The sequence below is a fragment of the Phoca vitulina genome, unplaced genomic scaffold, assembly GCF_004348235.1.
Source record: "Phoca vitulina isolate PV1807 unplaced genomic scaffold, GSC_HSeal_1.0 scaffold62, whole genome shotgun sequence".
NCBI classification, from domain to species: domain Eukaryota; kingdom Metazoa; phylum Chordata; class Mammalia; order Carnivora; family Phocidae; genus Phoca; species Phoca vitulina.
The window spans coordinates 1,931,986-1,950,187 of NW_022589765.1; the positions used below are offsets into that span (position 1 = coordinate 1,931,986).

Below are 18,202 nucleotides of genomic sequence, written 5' to 3' on the forward strand. Positions count from 1 at the left end.
ATTGTACTTACACTCTTACTTATGAGGGTACTTAGAAACAAGATTGAAATAAGTGATATTCTCCATTATGCATTATTTGCAGAGAATGAAACCTATGGATTAAACAAATACATTTAAAAAAATCAAGGCCAGAACATCTAAATATTGTTCTCTAGTACTGAATTGTTCTAGGTACATGGTAATGGCCACTCAATATACGCTTGTCCATTAGTAAATTGTTCACAAATCTTTGAACGTCTCTTAGCTTAAGTCTCAATTTCTTTACCTATTCCCAGTGCTGGCACAGTTCCTGGAACATAGTAGATGCTCCATAATCATTTGCTGAATTGAATTTATATAATTACATTAGTTCTGGGAATAAATGCATAAAGGTGTATGCGTACATGTGTGTGGTCTTTGTTGATGAAAAGGCATAGCTCTTTTAAAATTCCTAGCAAATTATTTGAATAATATCATCTAGGCAACTGAGTAACTGTCCTGTACATTACAATTGGTTACATTTTCCTTCACATTGGGCATTCCGAAACTGGCAATTTAGTGTGCCTTCTTCCTGATATCCACATTTGAAATAGAAATTCTTGCTCCCATGAGCAAAACAACTTGAAAATTCTGCAACTTCCTGCTACTTAAATGTGTCTAGGGAATCCTTAAAGTTGAATAAATGCTTTAGGAAATCCACCTACAGTATCAGGTTGTGGACTTCCAGAAGCAGTAAATCAGTTCTTTGGAAAGGAAGAAAAGTTGACAGAGCCCTCTGTACTTTGGAATTAGAAATGGAAACAATGTTTTTGAAGGAACTAAAGGGAGACCACTGCAGAACAAATGAATTAAGGACTCCGGGGAGCTGTGGAAGACTGGTAAGAAAAATGAGAGGGAAGAATGTGAGAGAAAATACAAAGAGGAGACAGCAGAGGGGAGAATTAAAAAAAAAAAAAGATGATTAAAAGGACTGTCAAATTAAAAGGACTTGTCAAGAGAAACAAGCTGAATTTCCTTTTATGAAATCCCTAGTTAATTAACTGCCCTTTCTTTCCTGGGTCTTCCAAAAGAGTAACAAAAGAGACAGCAAGTGTGAGAGTGAGATGATCCTAGTTTTAAATCCTATATTCTATTTCCATGGCTGTTACGGTTTGTCCACCTCTGATTCTGTCAGAATTTCCTTTTCATTTATGAGTTCTTTCCTTAATCCTTAATTGGTTACAGAATTTCCTTAGACTCGGAGTGTTTTGAGTCACTGGAGAAGTGACTGGCCAGATGTTTCTTTTTCCTCCTTCTAGAACTCTTAGCTGGGAATTGAGGAGGTATCCTGAAAGTCTTTTCCTTCCACAGTTCAGGATTCTGGTAGTTCCTAACGAAGAATCTTCCTTTTATTTAGCATTTTTATATATGTTTTATACATATACATGCTTTTGTTTTGTTACAGAGGAGGGTAGTGGGTTTTAGGAAGGTTCGTTTACATATTCGTGGCAAGACACAGGTTTTACAGCCATGCCTTCTCCCGTTGCTTTTTCAACAGCCCAAGAGAGAGATGGTTCTGGAAGCAGTTGCTATCCCCCCCCAGAGTCGAGTTGTCATCTTTTGTTTCTTTGTTGGCAGAGAGGTGGGGTGGGGGTGGGGTGATGAACGGCAGGGATCCAAAGGATTCCTGCCCAAAGCTGAAGGCGGTGTTGGAAAAGGGACGAAGGGAAAAAACAGCTCTTGATTCCCAGATTCTTTCCCCGAGTGTTCAGCTCGGTATATTTTATTTCCTCTCCTCGGTAGTGTGCCGGGCTTACAATGCACCCTCTTTGCAAATACCTGTATTAAAAACCAGGAGGATGGGAACACACGGTTCCGAGATCTCCCCCTGGCGTCACCCTATACTACCTCTCTTTCAGAAACCGAATCCGGTCCCCCCCTTCTCAGGAGCGCAGAGACCATACAGCCCAGAAGCTGTCCTCGCGCAGCTGCCACCACCCAGAGTGGAGAACAGCTGGAAGCTTTGGTGCGCGCCCACCGCGCCGCGAGCAACTCTTCCCGGTAATTAGCGCCAGCCAAGGCTCCAAATGTGCCTTATTGCAACCCCTAGCGGGCTCTCAACTCGGCAGTAGCTTCTCGCTTTCCAGTCCCTGCTCTTGTGGAGAAAAATTACAAACGTGAGTGCACACATACACATTCACACACGCCCTTCTTTCTTCACTCAAGAAAACCATCAGTAAACGTCTTTCTCCCAAAGAGGGTTCGACTCTGCCCGCTCTCTTTTCTTTACCTAGAGGTTAGCAGTACCCGCGAACACACGCGGGGCTCTCTTTGCTGCTCTGCGCGCCCCCTACCTGCCTACGGCAGGGGTGGCGCTGGGGGCGGGGGGAAGGGGTCTGGGAGTACGCAAGACTCCTGTTTCTCCAGTTAGTGCAGCTCCCCTGGCTCGGCACTTGGTATCTCCCACGGTCTTGCTCTCGCTGGGAAGCCGGGAAGGAGAAGGCGACTGTGGGCGTCGCCGCCGCCCTTCCCGGAACCGGAGCCAAACTCCAATAGGGCGCCAACGCCTCCCTCTTAAGCCTCACATCTGGCCCAGCCGTGCAGATGTTGGCGGCCGGAGAGCTCCTCCACGAGAGGCACCCCAAGTCCTGAGCATGCCCAGTAGGACTCCTAAGGCTCCCGAAGCGAGTTTCTGGACATGTAGATTCCGCTTTTCCGCTTTTTAGAGGAAGCTGAAGAGGGTGGGAAAGGAGGGATCCAGGGCTTGGGGCAGCGCGCTGGGTTCGCCCGGGTACGTGCCCCTCCTGCCCGGCGGGGTGAGGGGCGGAGCCGGTTGAGGAGTCCAGGGAGCAGGGCGGCCTGGCAGGGCAGGAGCTGGAGCGCTGCCCCCGCCCCCCGCCCCTAGAGGACTTTGTCAGTGCTGAGCTGACGCGCCGCCAGGAGGCTGCGGGTGGCCGGCCTTGGCGCGCTGGGGTCACACTGTCAGCTGGTGGCAGTCAGCGGTTTTCTCACACAGACGGACGCGAGAGAGCTTGCGGGTCACTTACGCACGACACTCACGGGCTTGGCTTTTCTGGAAGGCGGGGGAGAGGGAAAAAGGAGGAACCCAAACAATTTCTCTCGCTCGCTCGCTTTCTTTCTTTTTCTTTTTTTTTTTTTTTTTGCCGAAGTTATACTGGCAAGAGACTTCACATTCTAAGTCAGTGCTGAGGCTTTACGCAGCGCAGCAGTGATCACGCTCCTTTGTGTGTGTGTGTGTGTGTGTGGTGTGTGGTGTGCACGCGCGTTTGTGTATGTCATGACTATGAAACACTGTCCCAGGTTGATCTTGGGGATGATAAACACTCCTCCGAAACCCCTACCTCACCCTACCTCAGCCCTCGGGGGTTAAAAAAAAAAAAAAAAAAAAAAAAAGCTAGTCATGAGAGTCCCCTGGCCAGGAACTCATTGTGGTACAAAATCTAAATTTTGTTGATCCATATTTCTTTCCTCTGCTCCCATCTCCAGCTTTCTCCTTCTTTCTCTCCATCCTCAAATACCCTGATCTTTCTCATCTCGACTTCCTTTCCTCTGCCCGTTACCTGCTCCCTCAGCCCTCCTCCTCCTCCTGCTCCTCCTCCCTCCCCCCATCTCAGCTGCGGCTAAAACCTGGAGTCTTGGGGAAAAGGGAAAAAAAAAAAAAAAAACCTCGGCTGTAGAGCTGTCAAACCGGGCATGCTCAGTAGACAGGGCAGGTTTTTTGGTCTCGAGTAGCGGAGAAACATTTTTTGCACCACCGTTACCAGCCTTAGAGCGCGGCGGCGGCGGCCACGGCAACATCAGCACAGCCATCAGCCGTGCAGACGCCCCGCACCCGGGAGCGCGGCGGGCTCCCTCTTAGCCCGGAGTTCACCTCCGAGTGCCCCGGGGGCTGAGCTCACCCCTTCTGCTTGCACACACACGCACACTCTTTCACGGACACACAGGCGTATACACACTCTCGCACACACACACGACCCCAGGCGCAAGCACCCTCCTGGCAAGGATCGTCCGCTGGCGCGGCAATAGCCAGGTTCGGTCCCTGCCTCCGGCGGCTGCCGGCTGAGAGCACCGCCGCCGCCAGCCAGAGGAGAGCGATGCGGGGGCCCAAGCGGCAGCTCGAACAGTAATGTGGATTTACAGTCGTTTCCCGCAGGAACCGGCTGAGACGCCTGAAGTCTCGGGCACCGGCGGCGCCCGGCGGGGCTGAGCACCTGGCGAGGGGGCGGGGGACCGCACCTGGGGACGCCACCGAAACTTGCGCCTGGACTAGGTAGGTGCGTTTCTCCCGGCCCTCATCTCCTTCCCTCTGGCTCGCGGCCCCCACCCCAAGGACTCGGGCGAACTTCGCCCCGAGGCTGCAGGCGACGGATGGCGGCTCTGGGCTGTGAACCGCGGGCTGCGTCCGCGCTGGGAGTCCTGCCCGAGGTAGCAGAACCTTCGCTCCTTCTTCTCTGGGTCTCCGCCGGACCCGGGGCTCTGTACCACCCGGGCGAGGTGGGAGGTCGGCCTCGTTCGCAGTTCAAGCTTCCAGTGGGCCCTGGGGGTACTCCTTCGGGTGCTCGCTGGGCTTTACAGGCGACACTTTTGCCAACCAACTCCGGTTGTAAAAGGGGGGGGGGGCCCTCGCCTCGGCTCTCGCGCAGAGCCGGGGCGCTCTAACAAGTGGACCTGGATGCTGGGAAAGGGGGGGCTCGGTCCGAGAAGAGACAAGGGGCGCCTCTCCTCTCCCTCCCACCTGGAGCGTTCGCCCCGGGCTAGGCCACTTGGGTCCCGCTAGTGCCCTCTCTCCGAGAGAAGATGCCCAGGGGCTAGGACGCACTTTATTACCTGTTTGCTTCTGAATTTCTCTTTGAACCTTACTCGGGGAGCCCAGATTCGGGGCGGGGAGAACTCTAGAACCTTCTTCTAACCTACGCCGTTTGGGGCCCCACCCGATGCGTCCTCCCTATACCCCAATCTTTGTCAAAAGAGACAGTCATTACGCAGTAGTCGGTGTTCTGGGAGCCGTCGGTTTTGGCTTAAACCACGCGCTCAGCTGCGCGGGTTTGTGTGGGGTTTTTTTGCGTTTCATCCTGAGACGTGGTCCCGGGAATCTAGTAGCGGCCAGTACATCTGCGGAGCGCCAGGTACCGTCTAGGCATGCCTGGAGAAATGTAACCTCACTTTCTTCCACTCCACAACGGGCAGATTGACAATTCAGTTTTAGGATGCTTTTCCTAGAGGTGGAGAAGGGAGACTGTTACCGCGATTTGGTGAGTGGATGTGTTTGCAGTCAGGAGTGTATTTAAACATTTCAGCAAACCCAGTGCAGCCAGTTGTTTACAATTGCGGAGACAGACGATCTCACTCCACTAGTAGATGTTGTCTCGACATCTATTTCGCCACCAGGAGAGTAGGGGCGGGGGCGAGGGCTGCTTTGCAGCTCGTGCTTGCCGTCGGCAGCTTCGGGTTTAGCAGATCTGCATCACTGCTACTGGCGATATGCTAATATGTATAGAAAAACTCCACATTTTCAATATGAAGCAGTTGGTCAGGAGCCGCCTGAACTTTCCCGGTTTTTTCCCCCCCTGGAATGTTAATCCCGAGTTGTATTTGAGATGGCCCTAAGAAATACGAAAAGAAGTTTCTGGTGCTATGGAAGGGCAATTAGTAGCCCTTACTACAATTAGTAGTAAACCCCTTCGGTTTTAGAAACCAAAAGGAAACGAAATACCTCAGTGGACTCTAATAGGTACTGTTTGATTAACATTTAATTGATCGCCTTTGTGGTAAGTAAGGGTCACAAATAGCTTCCTTGAATTTTAGATTGTTGTTCTATGATTACAGCTAACAAACCAGGTACACTATACTATGAGAATCAGTCCCTACTCTTAACCTGTTTGGGGAAGACATTGGAAATGTCTGCTCTATTCTTATCTTTTGGCTGAAATACCCTGGTTCATCTCCTTAGTCCAGAGACTTTCAATTTGGAGCATAGGGTACTTAAGTGCTGCCAAGAATGAGTACAGTCTAAGAAGGAAAGGCTTTTTTAATTATTATTAAAAGGAGATCCACAGCTTTACGTTATGCTCCATGATTACCCTGCATTTGCTTGTTTGCTCAACACCCCCTCTTTGCTTTTCATATCTGCAATATGGGGGAAAATGAATTTTTATAAGACATAGTATGCCCCTTAAAGTAAATATCTGGAAAAGCAGAATCCTAGTTTTGCCATTTTGGTCGAAGTTTATAAGACTTTTTTGGGGTGATGTGTTAACTAATTTACTAATGTGAAGTTTTTTTGTTTTTTTTTTAAAGGTAGTTCAAAGCTTTCAAGTACGCCCAAGTAACATTGGAAGCTTTTAATGATAATAAAAGTCACAAGATACATTTGAAGAGGGGTTCAGCTAATTTCCAAAATGAATCCATGCTTTAAATGTTAGTTGAAAGTTCTCAGATTGTCCCTCAGAATGTTTTTGATAAACAGGTGTTTCTGGAAAACAACTCTACAAAGAGATTTTGACATTTGCATAATAAAACTAACAGAATCTAGTCCGTAGAACAGTGCCAGACACAGTAGAAAAATGAATATTTTTAACACATGAATTAGTATTTACCATTAGTTCTGGGTCCCAGTTCTGAACATAATATGTAATGAGGCTGAAGGAAAGAAGGCTTTGTAGAATCATTGTGCTGTAAGGGTGATTAAGCGAGACTCCAAATACTCAAACATACAGGAGTGTTAAAAAGTAAAATCAGATTGTATGTAATTACGGTCTCATTCAAAGGCCTAATTCAGAGTCCAAGTCCAAATACCCTAGAAGTCTCATTGTTCCAGTTCAGCTATCATACGTATAAATAACACTGACATAATCATAGTTTCCTTTATAGTCATTGTACCTTTCTGATACTTTTAACACAAAGATTCTTGCTGAAGCAGAACAGCTCAGTATTTAAGTTTATTCTGTACAGTGTTACTTTAAATCATCAAACTGCAAAATATTCTTTTGACACATTGCCTCTGAACTTTATTTTCCATGACAGTCTTAAAAACTTGGAAGTGTTAAGAAGGTTCAGTATTAATTAACATAAATTTTTTTTCTATTCTGATAGAGATAGCCATTAGAATCCATGTAATTTTTGCTTGAAGCTTGCTTTTCCCAAATGTCCATTAGTTTCAGTTTTTAGTTATCAAGTGCTTAATATAGATTATAGTTAATAAATCCCCTAAGGTTTCCCAAACTATTTATTTATTTATTTATTTATTTATTTATTTATTTACTGACTGACCTGAGGTCAGAAGAAGACCAGTACTTTGCATACTCAATTTTTAATGAAAAATTTTTTATAGTACTCACACAGTTTTTCTCTCCCTCACTCATGTACACACACACACATATACACACAATCTCTAAAGAATGCCATGCATTATACATAAAACATGTATAATAATTTTATTAAAATTCTATATATTTTTTAAAATTCCTGTCACTTTAACCTCAAAAGTAGTAATCCATGCACACTTAAAAAGAAAAGAAGCTTCCCTTCATTTACCATTTGGAATAAAGGTTTGAACTGGATTACTAACACAACTACAGGCAAATTAAATGATGAAGAATATTGTAAGAAAGAGTATTTAGCAATTCTGATCAACAGCATATATCCATAGCTGGGAATGTAGGTGCTGATTATAAAAAATTAAGAAGAATCAAATTTCAGAACTGTTTCCATATACACTAAGTGTTTTAAATCATCTGCAGGTTCTGTGTATTAGGTTAAACCACTATTTTGAATGTAGATTACTATTATTTTTCCTTCCCCTAAAAGGTAAAACATTCTGAATCCAGGCTTAATATATTATTTCTATTTCTTTCTGTTATCCTGGCTTAATATATTATTTCTATTTCTTTCTGTTTTCCATTGATTTTTTTTTTTAGAACTGAGGAAAGTAAATATCAAATAGAACCAGCTAGGACCATGCTTAGTTTGAGCAGGTAAATGCTAGAAAAGGTTTTACACAGCTTTTGATTATTCCTAATAACCTTGATGGTCCAACCATAGGTGTCTCTTCAGTATATGGTATTCTGTTATGACAATTATATGATGTATAGAGATTTTGTAGTTTGCTAGATGCATGGTGGTACAATTTAGCAAGACCAACAAAATTGCTTAAATTTGGAACCCATGAAAAATAAGGCTGAGGAAATTGGAATTTGATGGCATAAACTGAAAATTATTGTGTAACAATATTTATATCAATTGGACTGCTAACATTTTTGTGTATAATCAAAGCAAACTAGTTTTAGTTGGAGATAGTAAATGTTTTTACAGTTGATTTTGGATCCCTAATATTTGAAAAATAATAATTTAGAGTTTGATAAATAAAGCCTGTTAAATTCTTATGTAACTTTAGGACTCATTTCTAGACCTGGAAGTATAATCTTGGATAATTTACAATTTTTTTAAAAAAAATCTGACTTTTACTTCCTGTCCAAATCTCTACTTTAGGTAAACAATAGCATATGGTGAAACATGCATATATGCCAACTAACCACTACCTCTTGGATGATGTTTTCAATGTGATGTAATGATTCTGAAATATTGGGTTCTCCATTCCCACCCTACTCTAACTGTGTGAGTGGAGAAGTTAATTGGAAAATGGACATAGGAAAATGTGTTAAATAATCTCTTTTTATACTGGTGGATCACCCCCTGTGAAGCTCTTACTCTGAGCCTTGGTACTTGTGTTTATGGTAGGTATGTGCCAAGATTAGTATTTTTTTTCTGGGTGCTTATGACAGGTCTCTATGGCTCTATCTCAAATATGTGAGTGAAAAGTTCCGTCAAACATCCAGCTGTTTGGGGTGATGCAAACAAACATCTGGTTGGTTGAGAGAATTTTTTACTTAGTCTCTGAATGTTTGGAGTCATTTAACAGGCTGATGAATCTTAATATCTATGCCAAAAAAAGAAAGCAAAAATAAAATGAAACACTTCAAAATAATGCAGAGTACCTTAAACACTTTCGGATTACTATAAAATGCATAATGAACTATATGCCATCCTGAATCTACAGCCTTCTATGAAATGTGTAAGATGTTGCTTGCATCCCTTAACAATTACAAAAACAGAAACACACTGGCCTTTTCAACAAGCCAGGAAATTAAAAACTTTAACTTCAATTCTACCTTCCCCCTACGCCCCCGCTACTGATTCATCGGTTTAAAGAAATCAACTTAAAGAGTTTGATATGTTGGCTTCTTAAAATTTTCTGCACCTCATTTTCCACCGATTCTTCCACTGCCATGGAAACTAGACGGGACAGACAGCTGGGAGTCACTAATTCAGGATGGGAACCTGCTTGTTAATTTAATTTCATGCCAGCCTGTTGGTCCCTGAAAGTAACCATAAAAGGCTGGGGAATTGAATTTGTGAGCAATAAATGATTAAGCAGAACAAAAATCAGTGCCATCTCTGTCATTTTCCTGAAAATCTTACCACTTACCCTCTTTGTCCCCTACTCAAGCAGTTCTTTCAAAATAATCACAGAAATAGAGGCTTGATTTGTGCATTTCTATTGGTATTTATGTGTGTTACAGAGCGTTTTTGTTCTATGAGGATATTCACAGCTGTAAAATAGTTTCATAATAGCTATTATATTGAAAAAATATGTTCTTTCAAATTATGATTTTGTAGACTTTGAAGAAGCTTAGTTAGCAATCATAGTAAAGTTAAATATAAATGATGCTTGAATTTTCCAGTAGGATTGGTTATTTTTCCTTTCCAAATATAAAAACAATTTTATTAAAATATCTATGCCCCATTTTTTTTATTACAGAGACCAAATGGATTTGAAAACATTTATTTGAAATCTGTAAAACACTCATTTTACCCGTCACCATAAAGCATACTGATTGTTTTAATTTTAATGGACTAAGTTGTCAGTTGATAAGTAGTCAACAATGAGGAAATTGCCTTTTAATGTTTCTCATATTCTATTGTAACATTTTTGTGGCTGATTATGACTTACAAAATTGAATTTTGGAATCACAAACTCTAATATGAGCTGAATTGCAATCTATGTTAAGCCTTTTGCAATATTATCAGCTATGGGTCCTGATAAATTAATATTTTTTCCTGTGAATTTATGGCTGTAAACAAATTTCTGTATTATGGCTAAGAAAGAGTGATTCCCAAAAAGGATTTTGGTGATGAAAAAAGAAGGAAGATCTATATTTATATATCACCAGGTATTTTGACTAGAATTTCAAAATATAAATATCCCAGACAGAATTATTAATGATAGAATAGAGTAGTGATTTAAAAATGTAGGAAAAATAATATTTATATTTTTACAGTTTAGGGAATATTGATGATATTGGTACCCATTTGTGAGGTATTGAATTGCATATATTTTGTTAATTGGTTTATTTTTGTTACTTAAGCCATATTGGTGTGATATGAAAATATCTGAGTAAAACATGAAAAATTCAGTCAATCATCATTGTTGAACATGTAGATTTCCTAGTATCTGTCTGTGTCCTTCTTCTGTATCATGTCCATTTGTTCTGGCCTTTCAGCAGATGCTTGGCATTGGGATGTACAATGTAAAATAGCAGTCATCTGGATGGTTCCAAATATCTGATCAATGAATTTTGGCTATTCATCCAAATAATGATCTGGTGTTATCACCTCAGTTTCCCTTTTGAAATTACTGTATATTTACTTTTCAGTTATTTTCCTATTTAGATGTAAGGTATTGTGAATATTCAAGATGCTGATGCAGTTGTATATATAAAACTTGAAGTAGAATCCCTATATGGTTATATCAAAGGAAATCCATTTTCATTTTAATGTTTGGAATCATAGTTTAATGTTTTTAATTGCCTGTATGAATGAGGATTTTTAAAGCAGCCAAAATAAAAGTACATTACATACTTCGGGGAAAATCTGATCATTGGCTAAGGTCAAGGAGAAAATTTCCCAGTTGCATGGTTTTGTGTAATTGGTGGATTCTAAGTGTTTATATTACTTCTCATGGCTCTATCTGGTTTAGACACCTGTCAAAGAGAAGGTGCCAGATTAGATGGTCAGTTGGTTTATTAGATATTATAATCTCTGTGTCCCAGCTGTATATAGGCATTTTAAGAAAACTCTTCAGTTGTTCAGAGAAATTAGAAAAAGATACTGCAGATGGCCTATCTCAATAATCCAGGTTTTTTCAGGTACATTTAAAATTAAATGTCCTAAGAGATGATTAATTCAGGGAAGTTATTGATAATGAACTCATCTTATGCTACACATCCTTTGCACCTATGATGATGCCTTATTAAATGTGTCTCAATCTTGCTAATTACCACCTGTGTTTAAATATAGAGGTGTATAAATACACTACAACCACAGGGTGACTGGAAGCCTTCTAAATCTGAAATGTTCCTAGCTAACTCAATTCCTATCAACAGCATATTTCTGAACAACATTTCGAATTTATACTCTGTGCATTACCTCCCTTTAGCATTAATGATTTTCTTTTTTTAAAGCTGCTCTGCTTAATTGTAAGCATTTGAGTGATATTGATGTGTCATCTCCTGCTCTAATAACTATCCCCCAAATATGTTTGTGTTTATATGTGTGGGGATGGAATTTTTTTCAAAGGAATATTTATTAAAAAGTATATGTACATTTTTGACGTGAATTTCACAAGCATCATTTACAGAAACATACATCACTTATTTGCTTAATCTATGCTTGAAATGAATATATCTTTGTGATTGTGACTCATTATATGTTTAGAGCTTTAAGCAATGTAGGGAAGCATTGACATCATTACTATGCAAGTCAAATAAGAGACTCCTTTTGGAAAGATAGTATTAATTTCACTAATGAGATCTAGTGACCTCTAAGGGAGAAGGCTGTGCAGTTGATTGGCCAATTGATACCTATAGCTTAGATTTGAGAAGACTCTTGTGCTTTGAAATAACAATAAAATCATTCTCATTTCTTACTCCTTCCCTTTCTTTCTCTTTTCTTTCTTTCTAAGAATTGAGGTAGTGCATAGGTTTATGACAAAGGAAGCTCTGGGACACTCACTAAAGTATTGGCAGTGATTAATTTTTTTATTCTTTTTCTAAATCTGACCATTTCTTTATGTGTATCCTAGAGAATTCTAAGTGTAATGGGAAATATTATTCTTTGTATTGTTTTTGGCTCATACATTCTCTCAATGATCTTGGGTAGAAGCTAAAATAATACACTGATTTCCTGGGTTTTTATTCTTTATTACAGATATAAGCTGTGCACATATCCATACGTTGTTGGTGCATTTGTGATTTATCTTTCATGTTTAGTGTAATAAAATGTCAACACTTAGGTGTGACACCATTTATTTTTGGTTTCAAACCCATGAAGTGTTAACACATTTTTTTCATTGTTTTGTTCTTTTCCCGTATTTGAGATATTGCCTTAATGAAGCATTGGACAACTTGTGAAAGTTGAGGTAATTTTAATGTAAACAATTAGAATTTAGTGCAACGGAAATATTTTAAGGGTAATTCAACACAGAATATAGAAAATTTTAACAATATATTTCTGTAAAACATGGAATAAAACATGTTTGAGGAAATGTGTAAAACAAGAATAGATGTAATGAGAGAATACTGGTCCCAGATATTTAGCAAAATACCTGGGACTTCTTTGTTGTTGAAAAGGCAGAAAAAGAATCAACTTTACACAGACTTCTGGGGCAATGTGTGTTGAAGTCTCAAGTCTTTTCCACGAAGACTTTCTAGGTCTCATGGACTGTCCTCTTCTTTTCCTGAAGACTTCAGTATTACACGGGTTTGATTATACATCATTAAAACAATCTTCATGAAGAAAAAACTTCGTCTGTTCATTTCTTCATTCATTCACCAAAACTTTTTAAAAATACTTCTGTTTACCCAGTGATACAAGGACACCTTAAAAACTTAGATTCTAATGGAGGAGACAGACCTATATGCATATTGTTATCATGTAACAGATGCTCTAGAAGAGGAATAATTAGAATGTTCTGGAAGCTCAAAGGTAGATACGGTTTTATAAAGGATGTGTCATTTGAATTGGCTTTTTAAAAAATATTTTATTTATTTATTTGACAGAAAGAGAGATAGCGAGAGCAGGAACACAAGCAGGGGGAGTGGGAGAGGGAGAAGCAGGCTTCCCGCCTGAGCAGGGAGCCCAATGTGGGGCTCAATCCTAGGACCCTGGGATCATGACCTGAGCCGAAGGCAGATGCTTAACGACTGAGCCACCCAGGCACTCCTTGAATTGGCTTTTAAAGAACAGCTGAAAATGTTTTAGTCAAGAGAATATGGGGAACCACATTTCACATGGGAAAGGATTGTGAAAGGGCACAAGACTAAATTAGCAAGGGAGAATCCCAACCCAGGATAGTAGAGTTTCATTTTATTTCCTATCCAGGTGGGGGAATGGAGGTCAGGGCTAATGTCTTGTTTTATATCTATGTGCCTGACACACAGAAGATGCTTAGTATATATTTGTGGAGTAAATGAACGTATTAAGATTTTCCTGTACAGAGAGATATACTGGAGAATGGTTGTTTTTCTGCCGTTTATCCAAAATCAGGCAATGTACTATGTTGTAGTAGAGTCTCTGAAATTAGATGAGGGGCTTTAAAGTGGGGGGGGGGTCAAAAACTTTGGGTTTTAGAAAGATGACACCTGTATGAAGAATGGATTGAAGTGGATTAAGAGCAGTAACAGTGAGTCATTGAGAGACTGTGTTGCAACTGTGAGCAATTACGAGGATATGAACCAAGGCAGTGATAGTGAAGATGGTTGGTGGGGAATTCGAGAGCCACTCATAAGGTAGCCTTAGCAGGACTTGGAAAGTGAAAACATTTAGAGGGTGAGGGAGAGGGAGGAGTGACTTGGCGACTTTGGCTTGGGAAATTAGGTAATATCATTGAGCAATATAGGGAACATAGAAGGAAAAGTCAGTTTTGGTGAGGATAATGAGGTCAGGTTTGAATTTATTTAATGTAAGACACCATCTAGACATCCAGATGGAGATGGTTTGTAACAGATGGAAATTACAGATCTGAAGATGAGGTCTGGGGGTAGATACCTGTGTGTCGTTGGTCAGTGTGGTAGTTGAAATCATAGGAATAGGAAGGGGAGTTCACCTAGGGAGGGCATATAGAGTAAGAAGAGAAGCAAGGATGAAATCTTGAGAAACACTCAACTTAAGAGGTTGGTGAAATAAGAGAAACCTTCAAGAGAAAGGAAGTCAGATTAAGGTCAGAGAGGTAAGAGGCAAACCAGAAAATAGTGAAATAGAAGCTAAGGGAGGAAAGGATTTTATAAATGCCATCTAGACAAATGCATGAAAAGATTATTCATACAAGGAAATAAAAATGGCCAACAAATGTGAAAAAAGTGCAATCTTCTATAATTTAAATGCAAATTACAAACAAAAACAAGGTGTTTTTTTTTTTGTTGGTTTTATAAGATAATGCTCAGTGCACTTGCTCAAGTACCATACCTTAGAGTCCTTGATTCATCTTTTTTCACACCTGACATCTAACCAATGAACAAATGCTGTTGACTATACCTTCAGACTATATCCTGTCTGAAACATTTTGTCTTCCTTCATCATTAACACCTTAGACCAAACCACCATCATCTCTCACCTAGAATACTGAAATAGCCTCCTAATTATGCCCCTATATACATTTTCGCCCCTCTATAATTTCCCACATAGCAGCCAGGGTGATCCTTTTATTTGTTTTTTTAAAAGATTTTATTTATTTATTTGAGAGAGAGAGAGTGAGCAAGAGAGAGAGCGAGAGCAAGCATGGGGAGGAGAGGGAGAGGGAGAAGTAGGCTCCCTCCTCCCGGGAGTCCTGGAGCCTGGGAGCCCCCGATGCAGGGCTTGATCCCAGGGTCCTGGGATCATGACCTGAGCCGAAGGCAGATGCTTCACCGACTGAGCCACCCAGGTGCCCCCAGGGTGATCCTTTTAAAACATAAATAAGATCTTGTGATTTTCCTGCTCTTTGCCCTCCAATGGCTGCCTTCTTCTCACCCTTAAAATAAAATTTAAAAAATAATTTAAAAGTCTTTACCATGGCCTACAAGGCCCTACATGATTTGGTCTCTATTGGGCCTCGCATCTTACTATTTTCCCTACCAAACCTTGTCATAACATTCTAGCTACACTGTCCTCCATTTTGTTCCTTAAACATGCCATGCATTTTTGTTTCTCAGGGCCTTTGCACTTGCCATTTCCACTGCCTGAAATGAATTTTCTCCAAGATTTCTATAAGCTTACTTTCCTGCTTCACTGAGATCTTTGATGAAACATTCTTTAATCATAGAGGCCTTCCTTGGCCATCCTATGTAATGAGTCCTGTCATGATTCTTCATTTTCTATGCCTTTATACACTTCTGTTTTTCCTAATATTTCTCATCACTACCTGGTATCACACTGTACTTTTGTTTATTTATAACTTGTCAAATCTATTAGCATATTAGCTCTGTGAGGGCATGGACTTTGTGTCTGTTTTCTTCACTACTGCATCCATATCACCTGGCACAGTGCCTGGTACATAGTAGGTATTTAATAAGTACTGGTTGAATAAATGCATGAATATAAGGACATGATGAAATGTTTGTTGGTCTAGATTTGGCAGTTTGAAGCAAAAGCCTTAAAAATGCTCATAGCCATTTGACCCAATAATTCTACTTCTGGGAATTTTTCCTAAAGAAATAATGCAAAGTGCAGAAAAAGCTTTATTTGCAAAGATTTTTACCAGAAATTATTTGTAATAGTGGAAAAAATGAAGGAAACTAAATGTTCAACAAGGGACTTGCTAAGTGATTTATGGTACATCTAGACAATGTAATACTTTATGGCCATTAAAGATGATGTTTACAAATATTTTATGATAAAAGGAAAATGTTTATGTTATGCTATCAAGTGATAAAGCAGGATACAAAATTATATTTATCCACTATGTAAGAAAGAAAAAAAAAGACTGGAAAACCATGCACAAAGTGCTAAAATTGGTTATGTCTGTTTGGGGGAGGTGGGTATTAGGTGATTTTTTTTCTTTTATACCTTCAGTATTTCCCAGATTTTCTACAGTAAGTCTGTACAACTTTCATTGCAGAAAAATACATGTACGGGATGCCTGGGTGGCTCAGTCGGTTAAGTGTCTGCCTTCAGCTCAGGTCATGATCCCAGGGTCCTCCATGAGCCCAGGGTCCTGGGATGGAGTCCACATCAGGCTCCCTGCTCAGAGGGGAGCCTGCTTCCCCCTCTGCCTGCCGCTCCCCCTGCTTGTGCTCTCTCTCTCTGACAAATAAAACCTTTTAAAAAAGAAAAGTACATTTACAAAACAAAGAGGAAACAAAAAACACAAAAATAAATATTGCACCTTAGAAGTGAGGTTTAGGTAATAAATAACAAAGAGGGTAAACCTGTCCTCCTTGAGAGATGGTGTTAGAGGGAGAGAAATATACCAGTTGTAATTGGGGCCAACTGTTCTCTGGCTGCTTTGTTTTGAAGAGATATACAGACAGGGAAAATAATTGAGATCCACTGATCCAATCTAGTCTTTAGTCATTGAAGAACCAAGGAGGGCTGAGTTTACCCTGTCAGGATTTGAACAGGATGTTCAAGGGAGATTAGGCAAGTTAAGACTTCTTCATATTGCTGTGGAGAGCACTAGCAATTTCTTCATGTAAAACAGGAGTGATTACTCACTATATTTCTTCATGTCATGTAGTAAAAACAATTAAGTGAAGTTAGACTATAGATTGCTTGGCTATTCAGCCACAGTCACCTCTAATGGAAAAGAAGAAAAATAGCATTGACAAGTTTTGGCAGGTCTCATCATTAGAAATGCCCATATTGCCAGAAAAAAAAGAAGCTGCAGCCAATAATGTAAACCTAGAAGTTCTCTAGGGCCTGAGGAAGAAAGTGACAATACAGAGTGTTGCAGCATGAATTGTCTGAGAGCACTGATCATTGTAATGGGGCAACCGTCTGTTATTAACACAATTATTTTCTACAAAGTCTTTGAGTAAACGTCCCATTAGAAAAATAGCATTAGGGCTTTCAGAGTATGTGTAGCAATATTTAAAGATATACTCATTAGTAAAATAAAGTGTGACCTATATGCAGCCCAAAGTCCCTTGAAAATAGAAAGTGTTAATAAGTTGTTATAATTAGTATATAATTGAGTAATTATTGAAAACAAGTAAAAAATGGCCCATTTCCTAAACAAATAGGAATTACACTTTTTAAATGCATCTGAGAAAGACATCTATCCATACACACATATATGCATATTTTGATTATGCATATCCATGTGTGTGTGTATATATATATATATATATGTATTTTTTGGACCAGACTCTTAGACCATTCTTCTGTTCGTTCACCTTCAATTTATGCATTTCATCTCCACAGCCAATCTCAGATGATGGTTTCATTTTAAGAGGCTGAGAACTGAAGGATGTAGAATATTATTCTCTATGTAGGACCAAACAAGAGGCAGTGGCACTAATTGAAGTGTGGGTTAGATGAACTCCTAATGAGACGTTCAGATTTGGCTTGAGGACTCTGCTTGCAGGCTCTAGCCTATCTCCAAAACCAATGGTCAGTAGTGTGACATGCATTTCTAACATTTGTGGCTTCTGCTGTTTTTGCTTCTGGTGTGCATTATTTGGTTGCGTTCAGTGATGGTCCTGTCAAACATTCTAACTTTTTTTTTTTCGTAAAGGGTACCTAGCCCACACGCAGTATTAAGACAGTGATTTCTTTTTTGGAAATGAATTCTTGAGTGAAATAAAGAGGTGAAAGTTGAGGGAATGCTACATGTTTGAACTGGTAAGTGATGGCAAATAACCAGGGGTATTTCATATAGATCCATGTATGAACCGGCCTTCTCTAGTCATAAATGGGAAGGATATCTTCCTAAAGGCTCCAGTTTGAAGGCAGTTGAGAAGTGAGCAGAGAAGAACTAAATCATTTAAAAGCCCTCTTGTTTCCCAGTTCTCTGTGTATCTCACCAAGGCAAAATGCTGCATATAGGGCAGTTTATTTTTTAAAGCATTTTTTGCTAACCTCCTTGCAGAATCAGCCTGATGGGTATGAAGCCAATTTCTACAGACTTGCTCTGGTATATGTGGCAGAAGAGCCAGAAATACTTTTTTGTAGTCTAGATCTAAGTACTTTC

The 18,202-nt window shown here is 40.3% G+C and overlaps 1 protein-coding gene across 4 annotated transcripts in view; it reads left to right on the forward strand.

The window, feature by feature from the left end:
* The first annotated feature begins 3,687 nt into the window (after nt 1-3,687).
* TENM1 (teneurin transmembrane protein 1) overlaps nt 3,688-18,202 on the forward strand; it is a 775,694-nt gene continuing 761,179 nt past the window's right edge. For all 4 annotated transcript variants that reach the window (XM_032391374.1, XM_032391377.1, XM_032391378.1 and 1 more), the window contains exon 1: nt 3,688-4,249. The gene's annotated coding sequence lies outside the window, so the exon portion shown is untranslated. The remainder of the gene's footprint in view (nt 4,250-18,202) is intronic.